Source organism: Ischnura elegans, chromosome 1 (genome assembly GCF_921293095.1).
Source record: "Ischnura elegans chromosome 1, ioIscEleg1.1, whole genome shotgun sequence".
Lineage (NCBI taxonomy): Eukaryota > Metazoa > Arthropoda > Insecta > Odonata > Coenagrionidae > Ischnura > Ischnura elegans.
The window spans coordinates 163,924,084-163,934,965 of NC_060246.1; the positions used below are offsets into that span (position 1 = coordinate 163,924,084).

General features: G+C 38.9%; 1 long non-coding RNA gene across 1 annotated transcript; it reads left to right on the top strand.

The window, feature by feature from the left end:
* Positions 1 to 2,980: 2,980 nt before the first annotated feature.
* Positions 2,981 to 10,190, top strand: LOC124153951. The gene is made up of 3 exons (XR_006863798.1): positions 2,981 to 3,142; positions 4,190 to 4,277; positions 10,110 to 10,190. It is a non-coding gene; the product is annotated as an uncharacterized LOC124153951 (long non-coding RNA).
* Positions 10,191 to 10,882: the final 692 nt, after the last annotated feature.

A 10,882-nucleotide genomic window follows, 5' to 3' on the forward strand; every position in this document is an offset into this window, starting at 1 on the left:
AGTAATGTGCAGGACGCTGCACATTGCTGATGGTTTTTTAATCATATAATTCTGTGATTTCTGCAATGTCGTTGGATGCCTTGTGTTTCCCCCCCACAGAGTTCATAAAAAAAAGCTCATGAGCATGGTATATATCAAGGTATGAAGGTAGCATAAGGTCCCTCTTTGATCTAAAGGTTGCAAAAGTGTCGACCTGATCTGATGAGACTAGGTTTATGGTGATAATCGAAGTGGTGTACACCCATGATTAGTTGGGTACGGTTATGAGAGCTCTCGTGAACTATTAAGTTCACAATAAACATTGGTATAAAGAGAATGGTTGCAACATTCCAAAGGTCAACAAAAACAACAATGGTACCATTATGGGGACGAAATAGCCCCGATACACAAAATAATTAAGCCGGCAAATGGAACACCAAAATACACAAAAAAAGGTACCATATAGATCTAATTGATGTACACGATTGTGATTCCTCTGCTTTTGTGATGCATTTTTGGGGAACTTCGTTTTTTTTGGCGAAATTGTGCTGTATGATTTTGTGCACTGACCCGCTCTATTACAGGATATCGAAGAAGAGAGAAGAAAGCGATAAGAGCTCGAAGAAAGAAAAAACCGACATGCGTGCGAACCTTGCGATTTATTTAATGCGTCGCGTGATTCTGCGAAAATGCCTTTTGATCGGGCGAGCGACAAAAGGCTGCGTGTGATTCGTGTGCCCTCCAAATTCAGGAGGAGAAGAAAGAAGACTCGAAGACAAGAGGACCACATGAAGAAGAAAGCGAGTGAATTAGATTAGTTTTGGGTCATTAGGGCTGAGATCATTGCGTCAAGTAAGGCTAGGATTTTTAGCTTGCGTTAATTTTAGTTTCTTTTTGTGTCGAACCGAGGTTTGGCATTCGCCGAATACCATTGCAGTATACGGGGATGAAACTGCGTCACCTGGATGGAAAAGTGGTAATTTCCTCCTCATGTCATGGTGACTTCCCGTGTATTGTGGTGGGGCGTATGCTATTCCTTGGGGGAAGGGTCATTTATTTTCCTTGTATGTACTCTCTCCCTCTCTCCCCAGGGTCTAGGTCATCAGAACTTCACGTGAAGAGGACCCCAGCTTCACAACTAGGTTAGCTTTTGGGCCTTTAGGGCTATGATCATTGCGTCGAGTAAGGCTAGGATTTTTAGCTTGCGTTAATTTTAGTTTTTTTTTGTGTCGAACCAAGGTTTGGCATTCGCCCAATACCATTGCAGTATACGGGGATGAAACTGCGTCATCTGGATGGAAAAGTGGTAATTTCCTCCTCGTGTCATGGTGACTTCCCGTGTATTGTGGTGGGGCGTATGCTATTCCTTGGGGGAAGGGTCATTTATTTTCCTTGTATGTACTCTCTCCCTCTCTCCCCAGGGTCTAGGTCATCAGAACTTCACGCGAAGAGGACCCCAGCTTCACAACTAGGTTAGCTTTTGGGCCTTTAGGGCCGTGATCGTTGCGTCGAGTAAGGCTAGGATTTTTAGCTTGCGTTAATTTTAGTTTTTTTTGTGTCGAACCAAGGTTTGGCATTCGCCGAATACCATTGCAGTATACGGGGATGAAACTGCATCACCTGGATGGAAAAGTGGTAATTTCCTCCTCGTGTCATGGTGACTTCCCGTGTATTGTGGTGGGGCGTATGCTATACCTTGGGGGAAGGGTCATTTATTTTCCTTGTATGTACTCTCTCCCTCTCTCCCCAGGGTCTAGGTCATCAGAACTTCACGCGAAGAGGACCCCAGCTTCACAACTAGGTTAGCTTTTGGGCCTTTAGGGCTATGATCATTGCGTCGAGTAAGGCTAGGATTTTTAGCTTGCGTTAATTTTAGTTTTTTTTTGTCGAACCAAGGTTTGGCATTCGCCGAATACCATTGCAGTATACGGGGATGAAACTGCGTCACCTGGATGGAAAAGTGGTAATTTCCTCCTCATGTCATTGTGACTTCCCGTGTATTGTGGTGGGGTTTATGCTATTCCTTGGGGGAAGGGTCATTTATTTTCCTTGTATGTACTCTCTCCCTCTCTCCCCAGGGTCTAGGTCATCAGAACTTCACGTGAAGAGGACCCAGCTTCACAACTAGGTTAGCTTTTGGGCCTTTAGGGCTATGATCATTGCGTCGAGTAAGGCTAGGATTTTTAGCTTGCGTTAATTTTAGTTTTTTTGTGTCGAACCAAGGTTTGGCATTCGCCCAATACCATTGCAGTATACGGGGATGAATCTGCGTCATCTGGATGGAAAAGTGGTAATTTCCTCCTCGTGTCATGGTGACTTCCCGTGTATTGTGGTGGGGCGTATGCTATTCCTTGGGGGAAGGGTCATTTATTTTCCTTGTATGTACTCTCTCCCTCTCTCCCCAGGGTCTAGGTCATCAGAACTTCACGCGAAGAGGACCCCAGCTTCACAACTAGGTTAGCTTTTGGGCCTTTAGGGCCGTGATCGTTGCGTCGAGTAAGGCTAGGATTTTTAGCTTGCGTTAATTTTAGTTTTTTTGTGTCGAACCAAGGTTTGGCATTCGCCGAATACCATTGCAGTATACGGGGATGAAACTGCATCACCTGGATGGAAAAGTGGTAATTTCCTCCTCGTGTCATGGTGACTTCCCGTGTATTGTGGTGGGGCGTATGCTATTCCTTGGGGGAAGGGTCATTTATTTTCCTTGTATGTACTCTCTCCCTCTCTCCCCAGGGTCTAGGTCATCAGAACTTCACGCGAAGAGGACCCCAGCTTCACAACTAGGTTAGCTTTTGGGCCTTTAGGGCTATGATCATTGCGTCGAGTAAGGCTAGGATTTTTAGCTTGCGTTAATTTTAGTTTTTTTTGTGTCGAACCAAGGTTTGGCATTCGGCCAATACCATTGCAGTATACGGGGATGAAATGCGTCACCTGGATGGAAAAGTGGTAATTTCCTCCTCGTGTCATGGTGACTTCCCGTGTATTGTGGTGGGGCGTATGCTATTCCTTGGGGGAAGGGTCATTATTTTTTTGTATGTACTAACCCGCTCTCTCACTAGACTCAAGGCATCCCCGGGGCCGAAGAAATGAAGACATCCCTAAAGATAGCATCAGACACCCGATCAAGGATGTGTCTGTCCGGAAATTCTCTCCACTGAATACGGTAATAACGAAGTTTTAAAATATTTTTCAATTGTAGTTTTTAGTTTAGGCCATTCTGAATTTTTAATCGCACTACCGGGGTTATTCAGTTATCTTCAGCAATATAATTACCGTGAATTCCCGCCTAGTTGTAATTTGGTCCAAAGTGTTTTATGTCTTTTTAATTCGACCTTTTTCTATGTTCTAATCTTAATTTCACTGTATCTGATTCACCGTTAGAAGCGAAATTTGCATGCATGCAATTAGATGATATGAAATTATGCTCATAAATAGTTCAGACCATCCAATTGCTTTCAGTTTATTTTCAATCAGTTCCAAATATTTAAATAAAAATTTTCTGTATCATAATAACTTTAATTTATTCTAAAATCACTTTGCATATTGAATAATCTGCCATTTTGATTATATATATATATATATCTCATTTATATTAAATTATATAAATCACCATTTTCCGTTCTGTTTTGTATCTTTTCTTACAAACAAGTTTAGGATCTTTACTATGGTGAATATAACTCTTTGCTTCGCGTGATGCTTTTTTCATTTTTTAAGTTTCAGAATTTTCAAGCACTGCCTTAATCTGCCGTATCAATTATTGCCTTAATCTGCCGTATTGTGATGTATTTCCATTTCCTTTTGATTATTTCAATTCTTTCCGTAAAAACTTCTGAAAGTCCTTTTTCAAATAGAATGTTTTCAATTTGTGTGAATACGTTCAATTTGTTTTCAAGCTACTGAAATAATTTACTTTTCCTCACGCCAGACAGAATATGAATTTTGCCTCTCAGTGTTCTTATTTGTTACTATTTTATAAATTGTACGTTGAATAATATTTGTTATTCAAATCGATTCTAAAGATATTTCTTAATTTATAAGTAAAATGGAGTTTTTCAAACATTGGCCGATATTAGGAGTCCTGTGTGTTTCAACAATTGGTTTTTTAAACACTTTCCTGAGTACATTTACCCTCTTGCATTTGAAATCGATTTGCTGCAGTACTTGTAAATCGACGAGAGAATTTAATCTGTGAACTTTAATCTCTCTTCAGGCGCAAGTCATCTCGGACGATGTGGACAGGATGGTGGTGGAAAAGCGCTCCAATCCAGATGCTGGCGGTGCACTGACCACGCCAAACGGTAAGAAAATCATTTCATTTCGTCTTTTCTATTGGCCCTTTCACTATTTAAAAAGTGTGTTGTAATTATAAAAAAGGAAAGGATTCTGTTCCATTAGGATTAAATTCGGTTTTATTATTTTTCTTATAAGTTAGATCTGGTAAATCGCGATTGATGCATTGGTTTATTAAACGGAGACTTCCACCAAAATATATAGTTTTATCGTTTTATTAGTGCCTAGCGACGTTAGAAAATCAAAGAAATAGTAATATTTTAACAAGGATACTTATTATTCTTTTAATATCTCCAGTCATTGTACATTGTTATTTGTGGTAATCGTCTATTTTACTAATTTTAATTCAGCCAGTGTCAACATCCGAAATCCTATTTACCACAAGCTTCGTAGTGTTAATGTGTTCTGAATCATTTCTCGCTAATAATGAGCATTGGTCGATGAGAAATACGAAATTCACCAAACAGCAAAATTACTACCTATTGAATTTCCATGTATAACGATTGCTAGCTTTCAAATATTGCTTGTCAAATTTTCTGCATGAAAATTTGACAAGCAATAATTTGTATTTTTTCTTGAAATTTTCAGTTCGTTTTTCGCAAAACTCTTAAATTATTTTTCCCAAAAACACTTTCGCACCTGATTTTATAGCCATTATTCTCGCGTTATCGATTGAAAATTATAGTGAATTATAGTTAAGTCAGGAGGGTACTTCCTCAGCATCATTAAAATTAAAAGAAATAGACCTGTATTAGCCACAGATTTTTTTGAATGACATTTGATCAACTTCTTCGACGTGAAATCCGTCGGTAAAAAATCATTCCCTCGCTCTTTCCCCGCCTCTTTCATTTTTTCATCATAATTTTCATCATGTGTTATCAATCCGATTATTGGTATGACGGAGCTTCATATTTCGCTGTCTCATCTGCTACTCTGTTGATGTATAAGTATAACTTGTCTTTTGCATCCTTAATGGATTGTCCTGTGTAATTTTTTCGGAGCCATCCCTTACCCTCCTTTTTGTCCACTTGTTCTTCAACGATCGTCTTCATTCTGACAGTATACCTAATGATGTGTCGATTAAATAGTTTCGTTTTCTCCTTAATGTTTTCAAAAGACATTTAATTCCAACTTCCCTTAGCACATCCTCATTGTTCTTGGTTAATCCACTTGATCTACTTCAATCTACCGTAGCACTACATTTCGAATGATTACAATTTTGAATTCTCTGATGCTGTGGCGGTATCAACGGTATGTTATCTTGTGGAAACAAACTCCATAAGTAATAAGTATCTGATGAAATGCTTCCTGGCTTGCTTGTGTTCTGGGCTGCTTTCCTTCTCATGCTCCTGTCGACGCCCATGTCTCGCCCTCATAAACGAATAAGCTCCTTAGTCAATATCTCTAGTCATTCTTCTATCATTATTGTATGACGTTAGGCTCTTGACCCTAAAATCTTCAGACATCTCTCCTCCTTTCTTTTTTGGAATGATGTAGTTCTTGTCAAAATCATTTGGAATATCTTCAGACGAACACATTTTTTTGTAAATCTGTATTCAATACTTCCCTCCTACAGTTTTAATTTCCTATGCATAAATACCTACCCCTAATTCCTTATATTTTGCTGGCTTACATTCCTGCGTCAAATGTTTATATGTTGACTCCCTTACCGAACTTTTCTGTGACACCTTCCTCTTCTATCATTTTTTTTCGTCGTATCGCTCTTTATTCACTCGGGTATTCTTTGCGTTTCTTGAGTTAGTCTTCGTTTTTATTTGGAATATTTCAGTTATTGCCTCTCTTAGCATTGCATTTTGTGCACAGTTCCTAGAAATGATTCATCACCTCAAAATTCCGTGGGTAGAATCATGTTTTCCATGGGACTTCGTCATTGCCATAGAAAATCGCTTATGTGGTTCCGTTTTCACTCTCTTGAGTTTTATTCTTATGTCCTCTGTGAGGTTTGAGGCTTCACCCGAGATCGTTGGCTCTTCCTTGACAAATTCTCATTCCCTTGTGACTTGGATTTTCGTCTTCTTGCTGTACAATTTTACTAGTTTTACGGCATTCTTCTATTAGATGGATTTTGAAAGCTGTGAATGAAACTGAATATTAAGTATTAAAGCTTAACACGATGCATTTATTTTTTTGAACACATACCTTTCTCCGGTTATTGAAGATCGGTCATAAATTAAATGTACTTACTTTTCCTTTCCATGCGGTATATTGCTGGTGAAAATAAATGACTAATCGTCGACAAATCATCATCATTAGTCAACAAACCTAAGATTGGTTTGACGCAGCTCTCCATTCCTCTCTCCTATCTGCTAACCTTTTCATGGCGACGTATTTCTTCTATTTTACATTCTTTAAATTCTATTCTATGTAACTCACTCGGGGCCGTCCCATGCCCATCTTCCCTTCCACCTTCTTTTTAAGATTGTCTTCCTCAGGCCATCATGTTTCAAAATGTGGCCAACTAAGTTGTCCCGTCTTCTGCTTTAGGTTTTTAGGAGACTTCTCTTTTCTTCACTACTCTTTGCACTACCTCGGTGCTTACACAGTATATCCATTTTATATCTTCATCATTCTTTTGTAGCACCGCATTTCGAATGCTTCCACTCTTGACTTCTCTGCTGCTGTCAAAGCTAAAGCCTCGCTTCCATACAGGAACATACTCCGGATGTAACATCTGATGAATTGTTTCCTTACTTCTATGATTGTATTCTCAGCTGTAAGAAGATTCTTCTTTTCATGAAAAGCTCTCTTTGCCTGCGCTATTCTTCTGACTATTGGTAGTTTCCTTCATCAAAGAAAGCGAAAGGCATTGATTAGGATTCGTTACCAAAACATTACGTTCGTCTTGAAATTAAGGGAGGAATAAAAGTTACTGATAGGTTGGCCGATATTTAGTGTACGTACATAGCAATACGATGTTCGGAGCACGGCGGAAGTCGCGGGGAATAGGAGGAAGAGTCGCGGGTCTTGCGATGGCGCAGACCGACGAGGTACAGGTCAAGGAGAGGCCCTTCAATCGAATCTCATGTTTTAAAGGAAGTACGGGGGTCGAAAGGGCGAATTGCTATCAAAGAGGGGATGCGAAAGGGAGGGATGAGAACGCTGGCGGAAGGGATGATGTCACAAGTAGTCCCCTTAATGCTCTCTATCCACCCCTTTGCGACATATATCAGTGTATTCATAATATACAAATTATTTGGTTTTAGAAATACCAATTCAGACGAATTGCAATGGTCAATTTTAACCTCATTTGAAAAAGGCCAGACTGGCGCCCATGCGATTCCACTCCACGTGGCGTCACAGGGACCCAGATTCTATACGAGTAGTCAGGAGTTTTACATCGTCTGAGATTACGAATGCATGTATGAGTCACAGATATTAGGGAAACATCTCTTAATAATCACCTATTTAAACTGCCTATGATCAGAAAGTTTCCTTAGTTTGATTGGGTATTAGTAATCCTTATTTAAGCCAAGCGCTACCTGCTAGCAACCTGCATCTTTCGGCGCTTAGCTTCGCACCAAGGTGGCCTCAAACGGCGGCAGCAGGATCCAGAATGACGTCACCAGGACATTTCCTAGATTTCATTCTTATTCGTCGAGTTTTCGCGCGCTTGAAAATTTTCACTTTTCATTTAATCGCGTAAAATAGATGTCGTATTTTAAATTTCTAAAAGCGTGAAATGCGTACTCCAGGAGTAATAATGTTTTGATTTAGGCAATTAAAAAAATTGGATACCAGCGTATTTCTTTCTTGCTTCGTAAATTGTTGGTAATTCGGCTCCCCCGATAAGAAAACCCTTTCATCTCTTAAAGCTTATGTTTTCCTAATTTAATGTGTGCCTTAGCCTCCTCTCTTTTGATGCAATTCACTCTTCTTTTTGTTGATTTTCAGCTCATATATATGGTCATTGTTCTTTCGATATTTGTTAAGTCGTCTGCAAATCTTTCCCTGTTTATGAGTGCAATGTCGTCAGCAAATCTAATTTTTTTCTCCGTTTATATTGACACCAAAAGCTTTCCCTTTGATTTAATTGATGGCTTTCTCGATGTAAACATTAAAAATAATGGGGGACAGTGTACACTAGGCCAGCCCTTATTTTTTAGAATTGCGAAAAGTTATGTTTTCCTAGTCTCAAAATGATTCAAATGAGGTTTATATTCACGTGTTAAAATTTGGTTACTTTAAAATAACGGCAACCCGTGCCCCAAAGACCCTAAGCACTAAGGACGCTCAATTGAGTTTTTGGGGGCGAAAAAGTGCTATTCTTATGTAAAACGTAAAGGTGAAGTCCTTCTGGGCCGATTTTCTGTTTGTGTTGACGTATCTCTAAGCGTTTACGAGATATCGTCCGTCGTAATGCAATCCATCCCTCAGGGCGCCACCTCGCACCGCGGCGCCGCTGAAGTACATTTATTCAGAGGCTAGATCTTGCCAGTGGGAGCAAAGTCTTTGCCAAGGGAGGAGAGGGGGTGGAGGGGAAGTCTCTAGTAAGTGGTGCGGGCCGTGTTTTGAACAATGACAAAAGAACTGCGGCATCACAACAAATGAAAATCAACTTTGTGCACATTCTCATACAATTCTCATACGTCTCTGTGGTCTTTTGCGGTAATCATTTAACATTCCCAGTACTTCGAGGCTCAAGATTTGCTTGTTCACCAACTAGTTTTCCTGTCAAATTGTTATATATACTTAAGGTTCTTAATGACTGTCGTCGTTTTCCCGCCTAGAGATCCATTGTTCTCATTCATGTATTACTTGTTCTCAATTCAATTTCAATATTCAGTTTTTCTGTAATTGTCCATTCCAATGTCTTTCTGGGGCATATGATGTTACCCATCCTATTGACATGTCCGAAACAGATAAGCCGTTATCTTTCTGCATCGTCCACTTCCATTCCAAATGGACTTGCAAAATTATGACATCGGAGATCGCTAATCCTCTGTTTTTATTTCCTTCCAATCCTTTTCGGCCTATCTCGTAGCATTGGGTGAAAGTTTAGCCACTTTTCCCGACAATGAAATTAAAGCATTATGGTTACCTGAAATTGTATCATTAACATTGCATAATTATATCCTAATTTAAAGGGGTATAGCTCCTAGTTGTGTGTTTTTTCTGTCGTTCAGATGATTCTGCAGTATTTCAGTTTTTATTTGGTCCAAATTACCTCTTCTTTCGATAAGGAAATGCTTTATAGGACGATTTACCATTTACTTGCGGCGAACTCAGTTTTTCCAACGTCATGCTTCATAACGCGGATTATAGATTAGAGTGCAAGTTTTAAAAAGGTCTGAATAAATGCTTGTGCACATCATTTATGTGTTCAACTCTATTTCATAGAGTCGTATATTTTGGCATCAATAAATATTTTATCTCAGAGTCCTCCTTGCGTATTTTCAGAAGACTTCGGTTCAACAGATCAGTCTCATGGTCCGTGCTCATTTAATCCTGAGAATGTTTTTTTTCACGTCTGTCACCTGTTATCATGCATGTCCCATTTGACAAAATTATATGTTCGCAAATATTTTCACCCAGTTCTTTAAACCTCCTGTTTATTTTTCTTTTCTTCCGGAGAATGATTAATTTTTAATTTTAGACAGTAAAAATACTTTAATAGGGCCTAAAACTCAGCAATGACACGAAATAAGCATTCTTCAATTTTGACTGATACCGTTATTGATGAAATGATATCTTGTAAATTAAATCCTTTACATTATTTTCAATTAATTTCAACAAGGCTATCACGAGAAATATTATTTTTTATATATAACGAAGACCTATCTTAATGTTGAGTTCTATATCAGCCGTTGTTCTTTTCATAGGGGGAGTACAGCAGCTTCAATTCACCGACGTAGAAACAGCAGATTTAGGAATAACATTGACGTGGACTGCGCGTACATGGACTTCAGTGTAGTGAGTGACACAGGAACTCCGCAAAAGTAACAGCAATTGTACAGTGTGAGCTATGAAGAGCTGAAGCATCAAGAGAGAAGACACAAGAGGAACTATTTGAAGACTCAAGACATGAAGAATGGCGACCTGTACTCTGAAGAGCTTGATTTTATTTTTTTTGTCTATTTCAAATGTAAATGCCATGTTGTATTTATTTGATGAGTATGATTTTGTGTGAATGACAATATGTGATTTACTGTGATTGAGAGGGTGTAATTTAGAATGAATGAGAGCGTGCGATTTAGTGTGAATGAAGGCACGTGATTTTGCGTGAATGAGGGTATTAATATAATTTGAATGAGAGTGGTATGTAATTTAGTGCGAATGGCAATGTCATTTAGTGTGAATGAGAATGGTTATGCGATTTAGTGTGAATGAGGGTAATTTATTTCGCGTTTTTTAGGTTATGCTATTCTGCGTGAGTGAGGGTATATATATTTAGTGTTAAAGTGTTAATGAGTGTGACTGTGTAATTTAGTGTGAATGACAAAATGCTATTTAGTGTGAGTGAGGGTATTAATTTAGTGCGAACGAGAATGGTCATGCGATTTTGTGTGAATGATGATATGCTATTGTGTATGGATGAGGGTATATATTTAGAGTGAATTCTATTCTGTGTGAATGAGAGTGATGATATAATTTC